Source organism: Quercus suber, unplaced genomic scaffold (genome assembly GCF_002906115.3).
Source record: "Quercus suber isolate HL8 unplaced genomic scaffold, Cork oak 2.0 scaffold_113, whole genome shotgun sequence".
NCBI classification, from domain to species: domain Eukaryota; kingdom Viridiplantae; phylum Streptophyta; class Magnoliopsida; order Fagales; family Fagaceae; genus Quercus; species Quercus suber.
In genome coordinates this window covers 495,528-516,505 of record NW_027069578.1, presented here as the reverse complement: position 1 = coordinate 516,505, position 20,978 = coordinate 495,528, and the positions used below count along the sequence as shown (strand labels likewise).

General features: G+C 36.7%; 1 long non-coding RNA gene across 2 annotated transcripts; it reads left to right on the top strand.

The window, feature by feature from the left end:
• The first annotated feature begins 11,012 nt into the window (after nucleotides 1-11,012).
• LOC136068390 (uncharacterized) lies at nucleotides 11,013-18,267 on the top strand. 2 transcript variants are annotated; one of them, XR_010629747.1, is made up of 3 exons: nucleotides 11,013-11,495; nucleotides 13,192-13,249; nucleotides 14,309-14,518. It is a non-coding gene; the product is annotated as an uncharacterized LOC136068390 (long non-coding RNA). The 2 variants fall into 2 exon arrangements; XR_010629746.1 differs by lacking the exon at nucleotides 14,309-14,518 and adding an exon at nucleotides 17,925-18,267 and having other exon boundaries at nucleotides 11,022-11,495.
• The last annotated feature ends 2,711 nt before the right edge of the window (nucleotides 18,268-20,978 follow it).

Here is a 20,978-nt window from a genome sequence, read left to right as displayed (position 1 = left end):
ATTGAGAAGATTGTATTTGCGTTGATTGTGGCCTCCCGGAAACCAAGACAATATTTCCAAGCAAATCCCATCCTGGTGATGACGGACCAACCAATCAAAAAGTCCATGAATGAGCCTGAAGCAGTAGGAAGGATGGTCCAATGGGCAATTGAACTCAGCCAATTTGACATCGAGTACCATCCCAGGACGGCCATTAAGGCATAAGCCTTGGTGGATTTCATCGCCGAGTTCACTTTCCTAAATGAGGATAAGCACGCCAACGAGGTTGAGAGATGGACGATACAGACTGACGGTTCGTCAGCTCGAAATCAGGGGGGAGTAGGGGTCGTTATAGTCACCCCAGAAGGAGAAATACTGAAGTACGGAGCTCAGCTAAAGTTCCCAGCCACCAACAACGAGGCAGAATATGAAGGGATTCTGACGGGATTGAGACTCGAAAAGGTGCTTGGTGCTAAGAACCTATTAGTCCAAAATGATTCAAAACTGGTAATTGGGCAGATCCAGGGAGAATATGAAGCAAAGGAAGAAAGAATGCAGAAATATCTCAAGCTGATGAAGCGTTTAACTCAGGAGTTCGATGGAGTGGAGTTTGTACAAATACCGAAGAGCCAGAACATGGAGGCAGATGAAGTCTCGAAGATAGCCTCGTCAGAAGATGGATCGACGAACGTGGACCTAAGGATGGAAGTCCGGAAGTACCCCAGCATTGAAGAAGTTCCAACGTTCTCAATCCAGAGCATAGACAGCTGGATGACGCCCATCATATCCTTTCTCCAGGACGGACATCTCCCTCCGAATGCAGACGAGGCTAGAAAGATTAAAAAGAGGGCAGCCAGATTTACAATTCTCAACGACACCCTCTACAAGAGGGGCTTCTCCATGCCCTACTTGAAGTGTGTTAGTGAAGAAGAAGCTAAGTACATCCTGGAAGAGATTCACGAAGGTATCTGTGAGGACCGTGCTGGCCCTAGATCCTTGGTAAGCAAAGTTCTTTGAACAAGTTACTTTTGGCCTACTATGCAAGTGGACGCAACTCAACTCGTCAGGAGATGTGACAAATGCCAACGGTTCGGGAATATCCAACGACTTTCGGCGGAAAGACTGACGACGATAATGTCCCCATGGTCATTTACACAATGGGGAATCGAAATCGTTGGCCCACTACCCCTAGGCAAAGGTCAGGTAAAATTCTTGCTAGTTGCTGTTGATTATTTCACAAAATGGGTTGAAGTAGAGCCACTCACAACCATCACCAAAGCAAAAATCCGAAGCTTCATGTGGAAAAATATAGTTTGCAGGTTCGAGATCCCAATGACGATCATATCAGATAATGGACGACAATTCGACTACCAAGGCTTCAAAGATTTATGCTCAGGACTGGGAATCAAGAACCAGTTCTCATCGCCAGGACATCCACAGGCGAACGAACAGACGGAGGTAACGAACCGTACGCTACTCAAGATTATAAAACTAAACTGGACAACGCGAAGGGCGCCTGGCCCGAAGAATTGCCCAGTGTCTTGTGGGCCTACAAGACAACAGCAAGAACCCCGACGGGAGAAACCCCCTTCAGGCTTACCTACGGGACTGAAGCAGTGATCCCGGTCGAAGTAGGAGTAACCAGCACCAGGCGAGAAATGTTCAACGAGGAAGCCAATAATGATCGGCTACAATTCAACCTGGACTGTCTAGATGAAGTAAGAGACAAAGCTTGCAGTAAAGTGACGGAATATCAGAAAAAGATGACGGACTATTACAACAGAAGGGTGAAACTCAGACGACTCAACATTGGCGACCTCGTCCTGCAAAAAGTAACCTCGGCGACCAAAGATCCTACTCAAGGGAAGCTCGGCCCCACATGGGAAGGACCTTACTGAGTCGTCCATTACTCTAGGCAAGGTAGCTACCACTTGGAAACCCTGGACGGACAAAGACTCCTGAGGCCATGGAACATTGAACACTTAAAAAAATACCATCAATAGAAGTAACGTTTAAATGTATTCATTATTGAAATCAATAAAGATGTTATCCAGTTAATGTTTCTCTGTGAGCAGGTCTATTCAATCATAAGTCACAAGTAAAGCCAAAAATGGCTAAGTAACAAGATTCCGTCTTGACGGATGTAAGTTACTGACGACTATAAAAAGGGTACAAGGAAAGCCAAAAATGGCTAAGTAACAAGATTCCGCATTGACAGATGTAAGTTACTAACGACTAGAAAGTCCCCAAAAAGGGATAAGTCACAAAAGCTAAAAATGGCTAAGTAACGAGATTCCGCCTTGACGGATGTAAGTTACTGACGACTAAAAAATCTCCAAAAAGGGATAAGTCACAAAAGCAAAAAATGGCTAAGTAACAAGATTCCGCCTTGATAGATGTAAGTTACTGACGACTATAAAGCCCTTTAAAAGAGTACAAATAAGGCCAAAAAAGGTTAAGTAACAAGATTTCGCCTTGACGGATGTAAGTTACTGACGGCTATAAAACCCCCTTACAAGGGTACGAGTAAAGCCAAAAATGGTTAAGTAACAAGATTTCGCGTTGACGGATGCAAGTTACTGACGACTACAAAACCCCCTAACAGAATACAAGCAATGACTACATAACTGGATTGTGCATAGAACGGAAATAAGTCACTAACAATGACGGGCCCTAAAAGGTTAAGGGACTAACCCCGCATAGGCGGATGTGCAACATGAACGGTTGAAGCCAACGTATCACAACCCGCAATCATACAAACACAAATACAAGTAAGTACATAGATGTAAATTAAATAAAAGCCCAAAACTATCGGGCAAATTACAAGTGTTTCTGCAACCAAATTCCCAAAAACGCTGGGCTAAACGCATTTTTCTTAAGGCAGACAGAAATTGAAATTGTTCAGAAATTAAATTTACATAAATTGCCCAAAACATAAAGGGCATTCCAAACAAGAAAAAAAAAAAAAAAAAAAACTTTTTGTTGAAGTGTTAAGTTCGGGCAGCATCATCGTCAGCAGGAGTTGAGTTAGCAAGAGCTACATCAATAGGAGCATCGTCAGCAGGAGCATCCACGTGGGCTTCATGCTCAGAAGCAAAAGATCGAGCAGCCTCGTCTGCAGCCATCTCTTGATCCACCTCCTCCAGGTCCAGCGTCTGTATATCCACTCTAGAAGGGTGCTTCACAAGGTATCTCCTTAAGAGCTCGAATCCCTTAAAATACCAACTAAAGAGCACAGTGTTGTACTCGTCAGTGGTTTGAAAGGCTTCAACAGACCTGGTTGCTATAGTCTTAAGACTCTCCCTGGCTCTAAGAAGTTGCTCGTCCTTCTCTGTAGTCAATTGGCACTCAATCCTGTGGTCGTCATTCAGCTTCTTAACCTGCTCCTTCAAAGTGTTTGCCTCACCCATGGAGGCAATAAGGTCCTTCTTCAGCGTTGAGTTCTCTGCCTCCAAAACCTCCATCCTAGACGTCATAGACGCCACCTTAGCCTCCTGAGTGAAATACTTAGAAGAAAGATGCAAACTCTCCCCCAGCACCTGAACGAGCTTGTGAACATGACGAGCTGCAACCTCGTTAAAAGGGATGCCCGACAAAGCCCTCAAGTCTGCAGACGTCACTGCTTCGTGGGCACGGTCTACGGCCATCTTCTCATCATTCCAAAGGGTAGATGGACGAGGGGCAGTTTTCTCCTTCTCCTTTTTAGAGAGTCGCGGTCTTTTAGAGACGGGGGTGCCACCTATCTCTTCTAGGGAAACCGTAGGAGAAGCCATCCTCGTCGTCTCACTTGCAGAAACAACTAGGCGAACGGAGGAAGTTGGAGCAGCATGACTTCCCCTTCCAATGACACACACTGTCTTCGCGCCCAAATTCGACAGATGCTCATCCTTCTTGGATCTCATCTTCGCATACATACCCTTATTGAATTTGGTCGTCATTTCTGCAAGGAGAAAACACTAGTAAAGAGAAAAATCAAGCGAAAGAAGGAAGGTGAATACTGACGAATATAACACTTACTCTTTTTTCCTTCAATCTCAAGGTTACGCAGGACGATGGCAGAAGGATTCGGTCCGAGGCAATAGAAGGCTAGTGTTCTGGGGTCAACAAGATCGTCTTAGTTGTCAATCGTCAGCGCATAATCAATTGCCTTCTGTACTCGTTCCCTGTACCTGCTTTTGAGCTTGGGTCATCTCTTAACTATGTTTTTTTTTTTTTTTTTTTTTTTTTTTTTTTTTTTTTTTTTTTTTTTAAAGGTCAATTGCCATGGAAATAAGCACAACAGAATTCAAAGGACGAGGATAGATATTGATGCACCTAAAGTCGAGGTTTCCCACCGATGACGCAACCTCGGGATCTCACCCCAAACCTCGCCAGAGGCAGTCTTAAAATCATCCCCAGACACAAAGAAAAATCTGGACTTCCAATACCTGAATGACGACGGTAAACCCTTGACGATCCTAGTTCTTCTTTCCTAGGGCACCAATTCGTAGTACCCATACTCCTTTGATGCTTTTAAATGGTACAAATGGACAAGCTCGTCCACCTTGAGCATATCCCCATCATTGGCGGCCAGCCAGATCCCCATACAACTAACCAAAATCCGCCACAAATTAGGCATAAGCTGCCCGGGGGCAATACCAGAATGATCCAAGAGTTCCATCAGGAAAGGATGGACAGGAAACCTCAATCCACAGACAAAGGCAGATTCGTAGAAACAAATCTCCCCAGGAAAGAAGTGACAAGCCCGGTCTACCTCGCTAGGCAAACGAACCCTAACTCGATCTGGGAACTGAAACCTATCCCTAAACCTACCTAGCGTGTCAGCGTCCAATCCACACTCCTCCCTCAAGGCATGAAAAGCCCTAACTTCCCGAGGCGCGGAGACGATTGTATCTTCCTCCGCTGGGTTACCGCTAGACGATAACCCAGTCTTGAGCTCACTGGATCTAATCTCAGACGTCATTCTTCCCTCTCTCACCAAGTTATCAAACCAATCTAGTGACTCACGAATTAAAGGCAAAAGGTCGGCCAACACTACAGCTATGCAACTACCTTCATAAACAAAATTCTCAAGGTGAGGAAAATTTCCCAACGAACCCCCTAATCGTGCGAAAAGAAACGAGATGGAGGGGCAAGCTATCCTAGCCTCAGAACTGCCAACCATAAGTAAACTGGAAAACACAAAAAGCCTAAAAATCCCAAAACCCAGCAAGCCAAGCATAAAAAGAAAAAAAGATGGGAAAAATTAGAAATCCACCACCATATGTATAGACAAAATGAGAAAAGAAATGAGTAGGAAACGCACCTCGAGGAGAAGAACCACCACTGCACGACACACCAGTTGGGAGGAGAGTTGCACAGAGAAGTTGGCGGAGAAGATGCCCAGAAAAATTATTAGAAGTTCTTGAAAAAAGTGAAAAGGAAAAGTGAGAAGAAAGGGAGTTTAAAAAAAAACTAAGGCTTTGGAAACTGAAAAAATAGCGGGAAGCCCAATAGTCCCAACTATTCGAGCATTAACTCCACCAGTCAGCGCATGCCACGTTATATGGAGCGCCATCACTTCGCACTTAATACGGAGCGGAATCCCAAAAGCCACCTGTTACATGTGACCCTTCAAATTCCATGATCGTCAGAGGCATGACGAACATAAAATCCGGGGGCAACTGACAGGACTGACGAGTCCGTCCCACATGGACGACCCCATTTGTAGACAAAGATACCCTCAAGGATGACGAAGTATTCATGCACGTTACTAACGAAGACATCCAGGCCATTCAATGCGGTCAATTAAACCCAAAACGGTTAGAAGGCCAACTGTATGGACCGTTAGAGCACATTGATGCCGCATTACACTGCCCCCAAATGTTACCAGAAGGAGCATTAAGATCTCCATAACTACTCCAACGGCTAGAGGCCATGAAAGAGTATAAAAAGCCCACACATTGCCAATAGCAAGGGACATACATACTAAGAGACTTTTATCTTTACTTGGTCCAGTTTCCAGTAACATTATATATTGACTTTGGCATCGGAGGCTCTGTGGCAGGCACCACACCGGTGACCGGAGAGCTCTTCCATCTGACGATTGACTGACGAATTTACGCTTCATCACATTCCATTCCATTCCCTTGTGAATTCTCAAACAAAGCCTTAAGAACCAAACATCTTTTATACCTTTTATATCCATTTCAAATTTGAATTAAACCATAAAAGGAAATCCCTTGACATTATTGACCTAAGTTATTTGAGAAAATATTCAATCACTTATTCAAAATTTTCCCATAGAAATGTGAACTTAAATTTGAATTTAAAAGCTTAATTTCAATGGAAATATTTTATCTTTAGTCACCTCATTAAAGCCTCTACATTTTCCAAATTGATTTTTAGTATTCAAATTTAAAATTCAAACATTGACTGACCTGATTCTAATTGGAAACGCAATATAAATTTGCAAATTTCCTTCTCTTGAATTTTCACAGAATTGAAATTTAGATTAAACCTTAAAGAACGGAAATCATGCCACCAGCCAAATTCGAACTACCAGGCACCAGCCCAATATTGATTCTTTCATATATCAACATTTAAATTAAAAATAAAAAATAAATACAAAAGTTGGACGAATTGACAAAACCAAATGAACATTGGAATTTTTAAATGGAATTTCAAAGCATCTCAAATCATGGTAGAGTCAAAGACAAAATTTAGAAATGAGTTTTTTTTTATGGCCATTTGGGTTAGCATATCGGAATTTAGTGCATTAAACTTGAATGAGGAAACATGCAATTAACCCAAAAATCAAAGCCAATTTGATTTCCTTACACATATGACTAAATTTAAAGGAATAATTTAAATGATTTATTTTCCATTTGTTTCAAATAAAGTTATATTTACTTTATAAGTAGCTATTTTATATTTTCAAATATATAAACATTATATATTTTATATATAACTCTGGTAAAATTTTAATAAGTATTTAATTATGCTTATTTATAAAGAGTTTGACTTACGCCCAGTACATTTTTAACTGGACATGTACTTTTGTTTTAAATATACAATGGCAAGTGGTAGTGGGTTTTAATCCCCCATTTTATTTAGGTAGTGAATGATGTGACAGTCTCTTATTAAAACAAAATGAGATTTCTTTTAGGATTTGGCTGACCTCTAATGTTTTTTTAACTGAACATGTCCTTTTTTTCTAAACTAGCCTCTGAGCACGCACGTGAGAGCGTGCTTAAAGGCTCATTTGTTTTTTTTTTTTTTTTTTTTTTTTTAAGTTAATAATTTGAATCAATTATAATTTGGAATTACTACATTTTTCAATCACAAAAAAACCTAGGGGTGTGATGAGTAAATTATTTCATCCAAAACGTAGAACACTCATCACACCCCTAGGTATTTCTATAATTGTAAATGTAGTAATTTCAAATTACAATTGATGAAAATTATTAACATTTACCAAAAAAAGAAAAAAGAAAAAAAGAAGAAGAGTAATTTGAAAACCATCAAGAGAGTGGTTCTATTTTGTAGGCAACGTTTTAGTGGGAGTTAAAGATGTATCTATGTATCAAAAAAAAAAAAAGTGCATATCTTTTTAGTTTAGTTTAGTTTTTTTTTTTTTTTTTTTTTGGATATTTAGTTTTGTTTTTGGATAAACATGGGGTGTTTTTTTTAAGGAAAAAAATAGCAGCATCATGGGTTGTTTAACTTATTTTTCTATTTAAAAAAATAAAATAAACGTATAGTTACTTTGAAGAAGCGGGTAGGGGTGTAATCGGTTCAGTTACGGTCGGTGTTCTTGTGTTTGGCCAACCGAAACTGAAAATTTCGGTTTGTGAAATTTTCAACCAAAACCGACCGAAATAATTGAGAATCAATCGGTTTTGGTTTATTTCCATTATGGTCAATTTCGGTTGGTTTTTGGTTGGGAGAGAGACTGCTAGAAATGAAGCAGAAATGAAGCAGGAATGAAGTTGATATTGATATATATCATAATCAAAGACAGGAAAGAAAAGAGAGAAAAATAAAAGAGAAGGATCATACCGTGAGAAACGAAGATGTCAACGTGTGGAGTAGCGAGGAGGTTGACGTGTGGAGGCCGGCGGCAGATGTGGACTGATGGAGGCTGGTGTGTGTGAGAGGGATTGATGGAGGCTATGTGTGGGAGGGAGTGATGGAGGCGTGTGAGTGTGAGAGACAGTGAGAGGGACTGAAGGCTGAAGGTGAGGTAGGTAAGGTTTTTTTTTTTTTTTTTTCAATTGGTTTTATGTTTAACGTAATTAGTTTAAATTTTAGTTTAATGTTAGTTAGTTAATCTAATGGGTTAATGGGTTTTAAATAGCCTAAGGCCCAATGTTTATGAAAATAAAAAGGCCTAATGTTAGCATTGCAAGGCCCAATACATATTTTATATTATATATATATTATAAAATATATTATAAATTATAATATAATATAATAATATAATTCGGTTCTGTTCTATTTCAGTCGGTTCGGTGCATTCAAACCTGTCACGAAAACCGAACCGAATATTTGCAGTTTTAAAAATTCAAAACCGAACCCGAATCGAACCGAAATCGAAAAAAAATTTGGCAACGGTTCGGTCGGTTTCAACCGGTTTTTTCGATTCGTTGGTTTTTTGCACACCCCTAGAAGCGGGTTAGTGGAAGAGTGTTCCTATTTTGTAGACAATATTTTAGTGCAAGCTAGACATGTATTTTTACCAAACTATTCTTTAGTTTTATCTCTATTTAAATCTAAGGGTGTGGGGTGTAGGGTATTTCGAAACCAAAAAAAAAAACTGGTCCAAACAGGGGAAGCCCCTTAAATAGTAGTATAGATATATAATGGCAAGTGGTAGTGAGTTTTAATCCCTGCCTTTTATTAGTTAGTGGATGATGTGATAATCTTTCATTAAGACAAAAAGAGATTTCTTTTTAAAAAAATACTAGAGGTAAGCCAAACTCTTTCTTTTAAAATAGCATTGGAGACACGCCAAACCCATTTGTAAATATATCAGATGCATATGAGTGAAGTTACAAGCTAGTAATATTTAAACCTTATGTAGCATAAAAGCCAGTTGATTTTTTTCCCATTTAGCTTTGGCTTAAATGGTACATTTTCCTTTAGAGAGAGAAATATAAAAGGCATATATTTTCTTTGTTATAGTTAGGTTAAATTGGGTTTGGTATACAAATCTTATGCAAAGTATTTCCTTTAAATATGTTTAACATCTATTAGGATTAGTATAATGTTATTTGAAAAGTCATAGTAAAGCTTGTTTTATATCACAAATTTATGTTTATCATTTTGGCTCTAGAACTACAAGAAAAACGAGCTATTGCAGCGGGTTTTTTGCGGCGGTTACAAAAACTGCCGCTATATATCACATATTGTGGCACTTTTTTGAATCGCCGTTGCACATAAGATATATTGCAGCATTCCATTAAACCACCGCAATAGATATAGCCTTTGTAATGCTCTACAATGGCGGTATAAAATACCACCGCAATATATGTGTTTTAGCGGCATTTCTTTTAGTTATAGTGGTGGTATACAAAACCACCACAATATATGTCTTTTTGCAACATGTTTTCTTAGTTATAGTGGCGGTTTTAGTGACCGCCGCAATAGATCTTTTAATTGCCCAAACACGAAAACATCTCAAATCCAAAACACCAAAACCAAGCAATCAACAAACCCACCCCATGACTGACCACCTAATTGATCATCACTTCCACAACCACTAACCATCACCACCATAGAGGGACGAGGCAGAAAGAGAGAGACCCACTAAAAGAGAGACATTGATTTGAGCGAAAGAGAGAGTGAAGCACCTTTTTTTGAGAGAGAGAGAGACATCGATCTGAGCGAGAAAGAGAGACCCGCTAGTTTAAGAGAGAGAGAGAGAGAGAGAGAGAGAGAGAGAGAAGCCGCTATGAGAGAGGAGGAGTTTGAGACATTTGAGTCTGATTTTGAGCAAAATTGAGAGATAGAGAAAGCGATTGATGAGCGATGAGCGATGAGCAAAGATGACAATGCTCAATCATGGAGTTAGAGAGAGATCTGGTGGTGGCAGTGTGATGAGTAAAGATGGCAGTGCTCGGTCATGGAGTTAGAGAGAGATTTGATAGTTTTGGAAGAGACAGAGAGAGAGAGAGAGAGAGAGGATTAAGAATGTCTTAAAAGAATTGGAGAACCGGTTTGAGAAGGAGGTTTTGGGGCTGAAGTTTCTCTTTTGAGCGTGTGATTGTGTGAGAAAATGCTTGATAAAATGTTATTTTGATTAATTGTTATTGATCTAAAAATATGAGTTATATTTTGGGAAGAACAAAAAGAACATAAACATGTTCTTCCAAAAAATTAATAATAATAAAAGGAATAAAAAATTTAATTTAATTTTCTTATTTTATTTATAAAATTAGAAATTAAAAAAAATTAATTTTTATTAAAAATTAATAATAATAAAAGGAATAAAAAATTTAATTTAATTTTCTTATTTTATTTATAAAATTAGAAATTAAAAAAAATTAATTTTTATGTGATTTATTATTTATTTAAATGCTGAATTGGAATTTTTAATATGCTAAATACATTTTTTTTAATAGCAGTGTCAACATTTAGTGTGCAAACAGTGCACTCTGTTTTTCATATAAGCAATTTCCGTTAGTGAGATAATAGTAAGGACCAAAATAGAACGCATTTTTCATTTTAGGGACTAAAAGCAGTAAAATAGAAAAGTATGGACCAAAGTAGAAATGGCTTTAAAATATAAGAACAAAAAGTCCATTTATGCCTTTTTTTAATCCTCCCCACACAAAATTTCCCATGACTAACTATTTTTTTCACTCTTTCCCCCCAAATTTTTTTTCCCTTTCCGCAAAAAATTTCCCCAAAATTTTTTTTGCCACTTACATGCCCCTCCCGTTCTTTCTCTCTCACTTTCACGTACACATCTTCCTCGAGTCCAAATCTTCTGTCTCATCAATTGTGCTCCACTTTATGCTCCACCAATAAAATTTAGACAGCTAGCCTCTCTCATTAAATAGAATATCTCATTAAATGAGACAACTAGCCTCTCTCATTAAAGTCAGAGTTATCTCATTTAATGAGAGAGGCTAGCTGTCTAAATTTTATTGGTGGAACATGAAGTGGAGCACAATTGATGGGACAGAAGATTTGGACTCATCTTCCTCTCTCTTTTCCATGTGCCGCCAATCCCCTCCCTCTCTTTCTCACTTTATCCCCTTTCACCTCTTGGTCTCTTGGTTAACTATCACTAGATTTTCAGCCATCAAATCACTCCCCATGGTTTGTGCCTTCTCCCAACATAAATCCAACATAAGTTTCCTTGACCCATTGCCTAAACCTCTTGGGTTTTTATCCTATCTTGTTGAGATTGCTCTTTGAGTGTGTGGGTTTTGTTCTTGGGGGTTTTATTGAGTTTGTTGGGACATTAGAGACTTGATTGGAGGTTTTTAAGTTGATGAGGTGAAATGGATGTATTGTTTGGCAACCATGTGAGTTGGGTTTAGTGAGAAATCATTTGAGTTTTTTTATTTTTATTTTATATATATATGGGAGATTGGGGTTAATTTATGAAATATGTTTCCTTCCATTTTGAAATGACTTTGTCTATGTGGGTGTGAGTGTAGTGTTAACTATAAATTTGTGCAGTGATGTGAGCATGTACTTTTTGCATACCAAGTGTTTGATAAATTGTTTATATGAGATTATGGGTTTCATTTCTTGTTTTTAATATGCTTTAAGACATGTGGTTTTAATTTGAATAAAGTCTCAAAGCATTTGGGCTAATATTAAAAATAAAGCAATTTTCTTTTGGATTCTAAAGTTGTCAGGGACAGATTTGAGTCAGCTGCAACATGTGATTTTTAATAACTTATAGAAAAATTATTTCGAGCTGAACTTTTTATGGTACATACTACACATATAAGAGTTTATCCTTATTTATTTTCAAGTTAATCAGACAACTTTTCATGGACCAAACAATTTTTACAAAAGGGCTGACCTGCTTTGTTGTGAATCTGAAAGTACAAAAGATATGTTGGGATCTGTGGAATTTACTTGAAACCTTTGAGGAGTGGAGTGGATTGGAATTTCTACACATATAGCTCATGTGTTTTCTTCAACATGTGTTTTACTTAGTTAATTTTAATAATGATTTGGTTTAATCACTTGGTACCCAAAGGAAACTCAGGAGATATGCTACATCTATTTTGAAGTGATGTGTTTTATGTTATCTAATAAATAAACATTGTTTGCAGTGGTGTACTAAAATTCTTTGGTTGTATTATGGTCCTTTGGATCACTTGAGGGTCATCTAAAGGTTGTGCAGTAATGACATAAACATATACATGTGAAGCTTTGGATTTCCTCATTACCTTTGAGGTGAAATCCTGGCTCATTGAGTGTCATATGAATCAGCAAAGTTTTCTTAAGTATACATTTTCAACAGCAATTAGGTTTTTTCTGGTTATTTTTACTAGTTTAAACAATTTCAAACATTGGACTATATTTTTGGATGGATCATTGTAAGACCATATGTTTCTAAGATGGGATCATAGTGGTGTTGCCAAAGTAAATAAATAATAAAGCAACTGAATTAGAAAGGAAATATGTGTGAGGTGATCTCCAAGGATGGTGCAGTGCTAGGCTATGAAGCATAAGATTGTGATTTGACTCGTGAGAGTGGCCACTTTAGAAAGTGTTTGAGGATAACCACCCCTCCTAGAATCCCACTTATAGGAACTAGCACTAGGAAATGGCCTTTATTATATGAAGTGGTATAAAAGGTCTTCAAAAAAAAAAATTATCATTTTTTGCATCAACCTTTTGGCTGGTAGCTTTGTTAACTTTCTACCTAACAAATATTGTTCCCCTTGAAAAAGTGTTCACTGTAACAACATTGTAATAGAGTCATGTTGACTGATTTGACTTCAATCTTAAATGATGTCCTTATTTGTAATACTATAATGTGGGAATAAAAAGAATAGTTGTAGCTTGGGCCCTCAAGAACTAAGGTTTCCTTTCTGTTTATCCAGAACTCCCCCTCAGATTCTTTCTCCTCTTCTAACCTTTTATATATAATTCTTTAATCTGGTTGAATATTTAAAAAAAAAAAAAAATTTCAAGTTGATCTTACTATTTCTGACTAACTGTTTCCTTTCCATGACTACTTATGTGGCTGAGTTTCAGGAATAAAGCACATAAGAAGAAAGGAGAAGAAAAGAAATTGGAAAGGCAAAGGGAGAAGGTATTATGCAATTATTTCTAAGGTTTTCACTTTCCTCATTTGATAGCTCCTTTACATTTCCTTCTCTAAATCTTGTTAAGAATTTTGATTACTCTTTTAACTTTTTTACTGCTTTTTCTCTAATGGAAGGCAAAGAGAGATTTGGGCAGGGGTGGTGATAGATAGTTTAAATAGTGGTTTAAAACACAAGTAGAATATGTGTATAGTATGAGAAATTTTAAAGTGGAGTTGGTAATTTATTAGTATCAATTGATATATAATTAATCTCTTTAAAGCTTGCCTTGGTGTGATAGCAAGTGACTTCCACCAAAAGTAGGTTGCAAGTTCTAATGTTCAAACCATAAAATTTGGAGTGTTTTGGACTCTTGGGATCTTGCTTAGCTAGCCTAAATTGGACAGTCTATTGTTTATGTAAGTAATGTTGTTTCTTATTTAGTTTTAATTAGTCTTTACAAAAGTCGGGGTAGTTTGATAATTTTAATAATTTCTTTGCTCTTTGCTTTTCTGTTTATGCTAACTTTGGGAAGTTGTAGTACTAATTCAACATAATAAATGGTAGAATGTTAAAGCAAGAGCAGAGAAGCAGCTGCTCTTTGTTTTCATTCATTGTTATCAAACCCTAAAAGAAAAGGAACGAGCTTCCTTGTATTTCTTTTAAAGTCCTTAGTATAGAAGTGCAGTATGCAGCTTTATCTTTCCTGTTCCTATATTCATCATAATTGGACTTATGTCCAAATATGATGTATGGGAATAAAAATCTTTGGTTTCTTATTAAAACTTATTTCAAACTTGTTAAATCTTTTTGCCTATTCCTTTTTCTCTCTATACAAGTAGGTATATGAGTTGACATTACCTTGATCCCATAAGGTAAACTTTTCTTGTAATTGCTCCGATTCATTATATAAATTTTATTTTTATATCCTGATCTTGTCCTCCATTTTAAGTTCTTCTACTTGTAGATTTGCATCTACTCATATTTGCATTATTTTTGTGTTTCTAAGTTTGATATATACTATTATTAGGATGAGTACTAATATTTAGAGTATTGCATTTTGGTAGATTATGTTGACATCGCTGGTTTCTGAGAAAGAACAGAATCTCCAGACTATGATGAAAATGCATGGGCTTCATGACATGCCTTATTGGATAATTTTGCAAGAATATTTTCTTTCCATCTCTTCGATCTTCATTCTATGTCTTGTGATCTTCATTCTATGTCTTGTAATGCTTTGAATATTACATATAACAGTAATATCAGTATCATTTTTTTTTTTTGCCAAGACTTGATAACTCTATGTCTTGTAATGCTTTGAATATTACATATAACAGTAATATCAGTATCATTTTTTTTTTTTGCCAAGACTTGATAACATGGTGTGATAACATGGACCAAAGAATTTGTGTGATGGTTAATGCTTTTATACATCATTAATTATTATCATGTACTCCACATGAAACTGGTTTTACTAGCTCTAATTATTATCAAGTTTAATATTCTTGCTTTGATGTAGTGTCGAATAGGAGCAACATGTATGTAATTACTATAGTAGGATTAGCTTCTGCCATTTGGAAGCTTATTAATTTCTACTAATCTTTAATATTTTCCCACTTACATGCTATTTCTTTCTTTTGTTGGGTTTATCTTAATTGAAAAAAATTCTCTCCAGAATTCTCAATAAACCTATCTAGAGCTTCTTTATACGCCCTCCAGATAAAAAGCCTAGCCCAAAGTCAATTATGGATGGATCTGTATGTTCTGCTTTTAACATGAATATAAAATTTTACTTTTACTTTAATTAACTAATATTGTCATGAGCTATAGCCAAATGCGTTTGTTATATTTAAGGATTCTTGTATATGTAAGCCTACCTTGTTGATCTTTCACATTGAAGTTTGCCTTGTTTTACAAAAAACTTGTTTCTCTTTATGTAAAAACAACCCTTTTTAGATTATGATTCAAGAACTTTTAGCTAGCCTTGGAATGCATTGTTATAATGGCTCATTTGTTTTTATGGTTTGTGTGATTTAATTTGCTAGTAGATTCTCTGATGTTACAAGATTTTATAATTTGGGTCAAAACATGAAGGTACCAAGCTCAAGTGAATATTTTGATGGTTTAGTGAAAAATCTTTGGGGCTTGTTTGGTTAGTAATTTTCATCACTCAGTTTTCGTCACTCATCACTTAAAATACCCCAATTTTTACTACCCACCATTTGGACACTGTTTTCACTTTGCATAACTCAAATATTTCAACCTTTTTGTGGGACCCATACCTGATCACCAAGTCAAACCCTTTTGATAGCCTACCCGCGGAACCCATTCCCCATTTCCTTCACTCCTCATTTCCCCTTCACCCCTTCAACAGAATGCCTCTCCCAAAACCCAAACCCGAACCCATAAAAATTTCAGAAGCTCCCTCGCCTCGTCAGGACTATCCAGCTCCGCCCATCTTTTCCTCCACTCACCGTCGATCTCCCCTGTACTCTTCTCCCCTTAATTTTCTTTCTTTCTTTTTGTTTCTTTTTTTTTTAGATCAGTGTGTTGGTGTGTGGGTTGTGGGTATAGATAGGTTTGTTGGGTTTTATGGGTCAAATCGGTTTGCTAGGTTTCATGGGTCAAATCAGCGTGTTGGTGTGTGAGTTATGGGTATAGATCAGTTTGCCAGGTTTATGGGTCAGATTGGTTTGCTAGGTTTCATGGGTGAGACCAGCGTGTGGTTTGTGGCTAGTTATGGCTTGTGGGTTGTGGGTTGTGGCTTGTGGCTTGTGATCTATTTGTTGTGGCCTGTGATGGGTGTTGTGGATGAGCGTTGTTGAGGTGGGTTTGTGGTGGTGATAATTATTTTATTTTATTTTAATTTGAGTCGTGGTGGGTTGGTTGTGGTTGCGGCAGTGGGTGGTGGGTGGTTGTGATTAGGTTGGTTGTGCTGATGGAGTTGGCTAGGTTTAGGGTTGCTGGGTTTGTGTTTGGTTGATTTGGGGTTGCTGGGCTTGGGGTTATTGGGTTCGGTGGTGGAGCTAGCTTGCTGGGGATGAAGAGGGAAGTGAAAATGAGAAGAGGCTGAGAGAGGGAAGTGAGAAGAGGGAAAATTTTCAACAAAAATTTTTCATAGAACAGAAATGAAACAGAGGAGCTCCAATGGTAATAACTCAGCTTGTTCTGGATGTGACAATGCACTGGCTTTTGGAGCCCACAATCTTCACTTATTTACGAACATGCCACTGAGTGATGGTTTTTGAGTTTTGAAAATAGGCTTCAGCTGTTTTCATTTTCCATCACTATAATCCATTTTTTGAATCACCAAGTAACGAAAACCATCATCCAAAACTCATCCAAACAAACCATCATCCGTGGGACCCACATGATTTGGATGATGGAAACATAAAATTGAGTGATATCACTCAAAACTCATCCAATCCAAACAACCTCTTCCTAATTTCGAAAATGAAGTTTGTGTTGTGGATTAATTTCATAGTTTAATAAAACAAGGGCTTTATTTAGGTTGTTAATGGGATCCTATGGTATTTATTCTTAGGGTTGTAGGATTGTAGGTTATGAAATAATTGCAAGGTGGATTTGCATGGGAAAATAGGTCACTAGTTAATCAGACCTCACTTCTCTAGGAAGCCAAAAGCACCATTTGTTCCAAGGATGTCCACTCTTGGGTATTAGAGTGCCAATTCCCAACTTTGGGTCAAGAGGAGTTTCTATGAGCATTGAGCAATTTTGTTTTTTTTTTTTTTTTAGGTGCATTGAGAAATGATATAATAAATTAAAAAGTAACTAAATTGGGTGAATAAAAAGTTTTACTAGTGTGATCGAGGTAGTATGGGAGTACTTCTTTTCCTGGTTTGTAAATCACAATTTGGTAAAGCCATACTGATAAAGAATATCTTGCTCTAGAATGCAAACTTTGATGATAGTTTCCATTAATTTCAAAGTGATTGTGACATAGCTTTGGTGCTTTAACAAAGCTAGAGAACTTGTAAGGCCTTAGGACATGAGCTTCTATGTTTTCCTGTGTATTTTGCATTGCTAACTGTTGCCATTAAATTTTTTTTCTCCCTTTACAAGCATTTCCTGCCTTCCATGTCACATCATATGTAGTTTTAAGGTGGAAGGTAGGGATTGGTGATAGAAGAGGAGAAGGATAAAGAAAAACCTTAATTTTTATCTCCTAAAAATAGCTGATTTTGAAGATACTGTTTGCTAGTGATCTTAATCTTTCATTCCACTTTGTATTCTTTTTAGATAGGCATATTGCTTATTAGATAGGAATTAATATTAGTAAGGAAGACTTTGTCCATACTAATATCAAACAAATTTATCCATTATGTAAGATGCTCTATGATTTAGATCTTGAGTTTGCTTCTCTCATACTCTTTTAATTTTAATCTCCCAAAAATAGGTTTTATGTCAACATTGTAAGTGTTTTAACTTAGCTTGAATGCTTGAACATAAAATAATTGTGTGGTGTCATTTATTGGGCATATAATATAATTATGAGTTGGTTTTTGAATAGTAGCTTTTATGTTTGTATTCACATGCCTATTTTTCACTTCAATAGCTTGTTGCATGCTTCCTAGTCATTTGATTCATTAAGAGTATGTTACGGTAATTGATTATGAACGTTATGACCAATTTTTTGAATGTATGATTTTTAATATATTGCAGTTTGGAAATAGTGAGGAGTTCTAGGAAGAGTTTGAGGATATCAATCAATAGGAGCAGATTATTGTATTGCGTTGGAGAAAGGTAATGTGTTAGAGAAATATTATTTTGCAAGTGTTGAAGGACATCCTCTAACACTTTGGAACTTTGATTATGTAATTAACTTAGTTTGGGCGGTTGTTTTATTCATAGGATCACATCTTTTTGTCAATCTAATGATGATGGTATTATGAAGACACTATTATTTTATGGATAATATATTGGTCTATTTCATCATATGTTAATGGATAGTGTTAGTTTGGAAATATTTGTGGTGTTGAATTAGTTACATTGGTGGTATTGTGTAAACAGGAGGATCTTTGTATTACAGCAGCTACTAAGTAAACGGGTTATTTTGGCCCAAAAAAAAAAAAATTACCTATAGTGGCATTCCAAAGCACTGCTAAAAGTGTGCTAGGAACATTTTAAAAGAACCCTTATAGCGGTGCTTCTTGCCCGCCGCTAAATGAGGACATCTATAGTGGCACTTTGGACCGCCGCTAAAGGTTGATTCACCTAATTCCTACCCTTATATGGCGGTAGTAGAATGCCCTCCACAATAAACCGAAAGCCCTGCTAAAAGCTACCTATACAGCAACGCTTTTTACTACCGCCGCAATAGATCTACTACAGCACTTAAAAGGTGGTGCTAATAACTGTTGCAATATTAGCCACCACTAAAAGTCAAAAGTGCCTTTAGTGACGCTTTTTCTAGTTTTAGTGGCACTTTGGGGATGCCACAATAGCCCCTTTTTCTTGTAGTGTAGATCTATGAGATGATGGTTTGTTATGATTTTGTATTTTGTTTCAACGAGTTGTTAATACAACTACTAGAAGTGGATGTTTTTGAACTTCTTAAGAACCTTGTCTTTTTTTCCTTAAATTTTACTTTTAGATTTTGGATAATCTTCTTTTGGGGGGAACCTTTTGCTAAAGGTTGATTCACCTAATTCCTACCCTTATATGGCGGTAGTAGAATGCCCTCCACAATAAACCGAAAGCCCTGCTAAAAGCTACCTATACAGCGACGCTTTTTACTACCGCCGCAATAGATCTACTATAGCACTTAAAAGGTGGTGCTAATAACTGTCGCAATATTAGCCACCACTAAAAGTCAAAAGTGCCTTTAGTGACGCTTTTTCTAGTTTTAGTGGCACTTTGGGGATGCCACAATAGCCCCTTTTTCTTGTAGTGTAGATCTATGAGATGATGGTTTGTTATGATTTTGTATTTTGTTTCAACGAGTTGTTAATACAACTACTAGAAGTGGATGTTTTTGAACTTCTTAAGAACCTTGTCTTTTTTTCCTTAAATTTTACTTTTAGATTTTGGATAATCTTCTTTTGGGGGGAACCTTTGTTTTATTTAATTTTTTGTATGCTAATAAGAGCTTTTATGGTCACCTACCATAAATAATCTATATATTACTAAAAGCTGAAGCATAGCATTTAATGTTGCTACGCTCATGTTGAGCCATATTAGCAGTCATGTAATTTTCATCATCTTCTTTGTATTTTTCCTACAAATTAAAAAAAAAAAAAAATTGCACCTTTTAAAATACTAATAATCTCCACCATAAATTTAAAATAGTTTTGATACATTTTAATTCCACCATAATCTCCACCATAAAACCCACTTCTTATACATTTAATTCCATCATAAAGCCCAAACCCAAATCCTTTCCAACCTAGACCTTTTGTGAAACCCTTTCTGAAACATAGTTACAAAATTTTTCACACAAAACCCTTTCCTTCCCCTTCCCACGTTTTCTTTCTCCATGTTTTGTTCCTCTGAAACACAGTTAAAAAATTTTCCTCACAAAACCCTTTCCTTCTCCTTCCCCACATTTTCTTTCTCCATGTTTTGTTCCTTCCCCACGTTTTGTTTCTCCCCACCTTTCTGTTCTCCGGTTTCATATTTACTTCACGCCAGCCTCTCTCCCTTCTAATGGCAACCTCTCTGTCTTCCTTCCTTCCGATCTTCCTTATATAAATACTAGCAGAAATTGGATGATTCGGTTGAGGTATCTCTAAATCCCAGTTTTTTTTTTTGTACTCTACTCTTTTAACAAGAAGAGGAATAGTTTTGGATTTAACTCCTGCCAATACATAGCTTCTTTCATAAAAACAAGCATATATTCTTGGTAAACTAAAGACAACGTTCTGTCTATTAGTAGTTAAACCACTTCTTTCTTCTCTCTGTGTATGTTATTCTCCCCCTCTCCCTTGCTCTCTTTACTCTATTTCCTACAACAACTTTGAGACAATTTTTCCATACAAGTTATTTCCATGCAAAACCCCAAAAGCAAGAACATTATCAAGCTAGCACCCACCTTTAACGGCATCCCACTATAACACCTCTGGCACCACATCAATAAAGGTATTTTCTTATATACACAAATTTTGGCAATAATTATGATCTAGGTTTGATTGCTATGGACTAGTTAGTTTTGATTTACGTATCAGGCCTAGATTTGATTTTGATTAAGGTATAAATTTTAGAATTGGTTTTAGAGAGTTAGAGAGATGAGAAAGAGAAGGTTTTGATTAAGGTTTAAAATTTAGAATTGGTTTTGACTTACGGTTTTTATTGGTCTCCCTCAGCCCATGCCAAAAAGCCCACATGGTTAGCCCCTCTCTTATTTCAATCAATTTGCTTTCCTCATCCTTTACGTTTACAATTATGTTCCTTTCACTTTTTAAATTTTATTTTTATATGCTAAAAATTTACATATTTCTTTAATATTTTTTTGAATAACTTTTCGTTATTCAAATTTAATCTTCTCCAAACTATTCGAGTCTTTTTATTTGGACGAGTTCAAACACTAAAAAGAATCTTTCACTTTTGACGAGTTCAGATGCAACCTCTATCTCTCCATAGCAATCTCTCTCCATCATTTTTGGAGTTTCTTATTAATGTGTGTTTCATCTATGTATTTTGTTATTGTTGATGAGATTTGAAAATATTCTTTTTGTTTATCTATTAAAGAATACAACTTTGTGTTTATTAAAATTATAA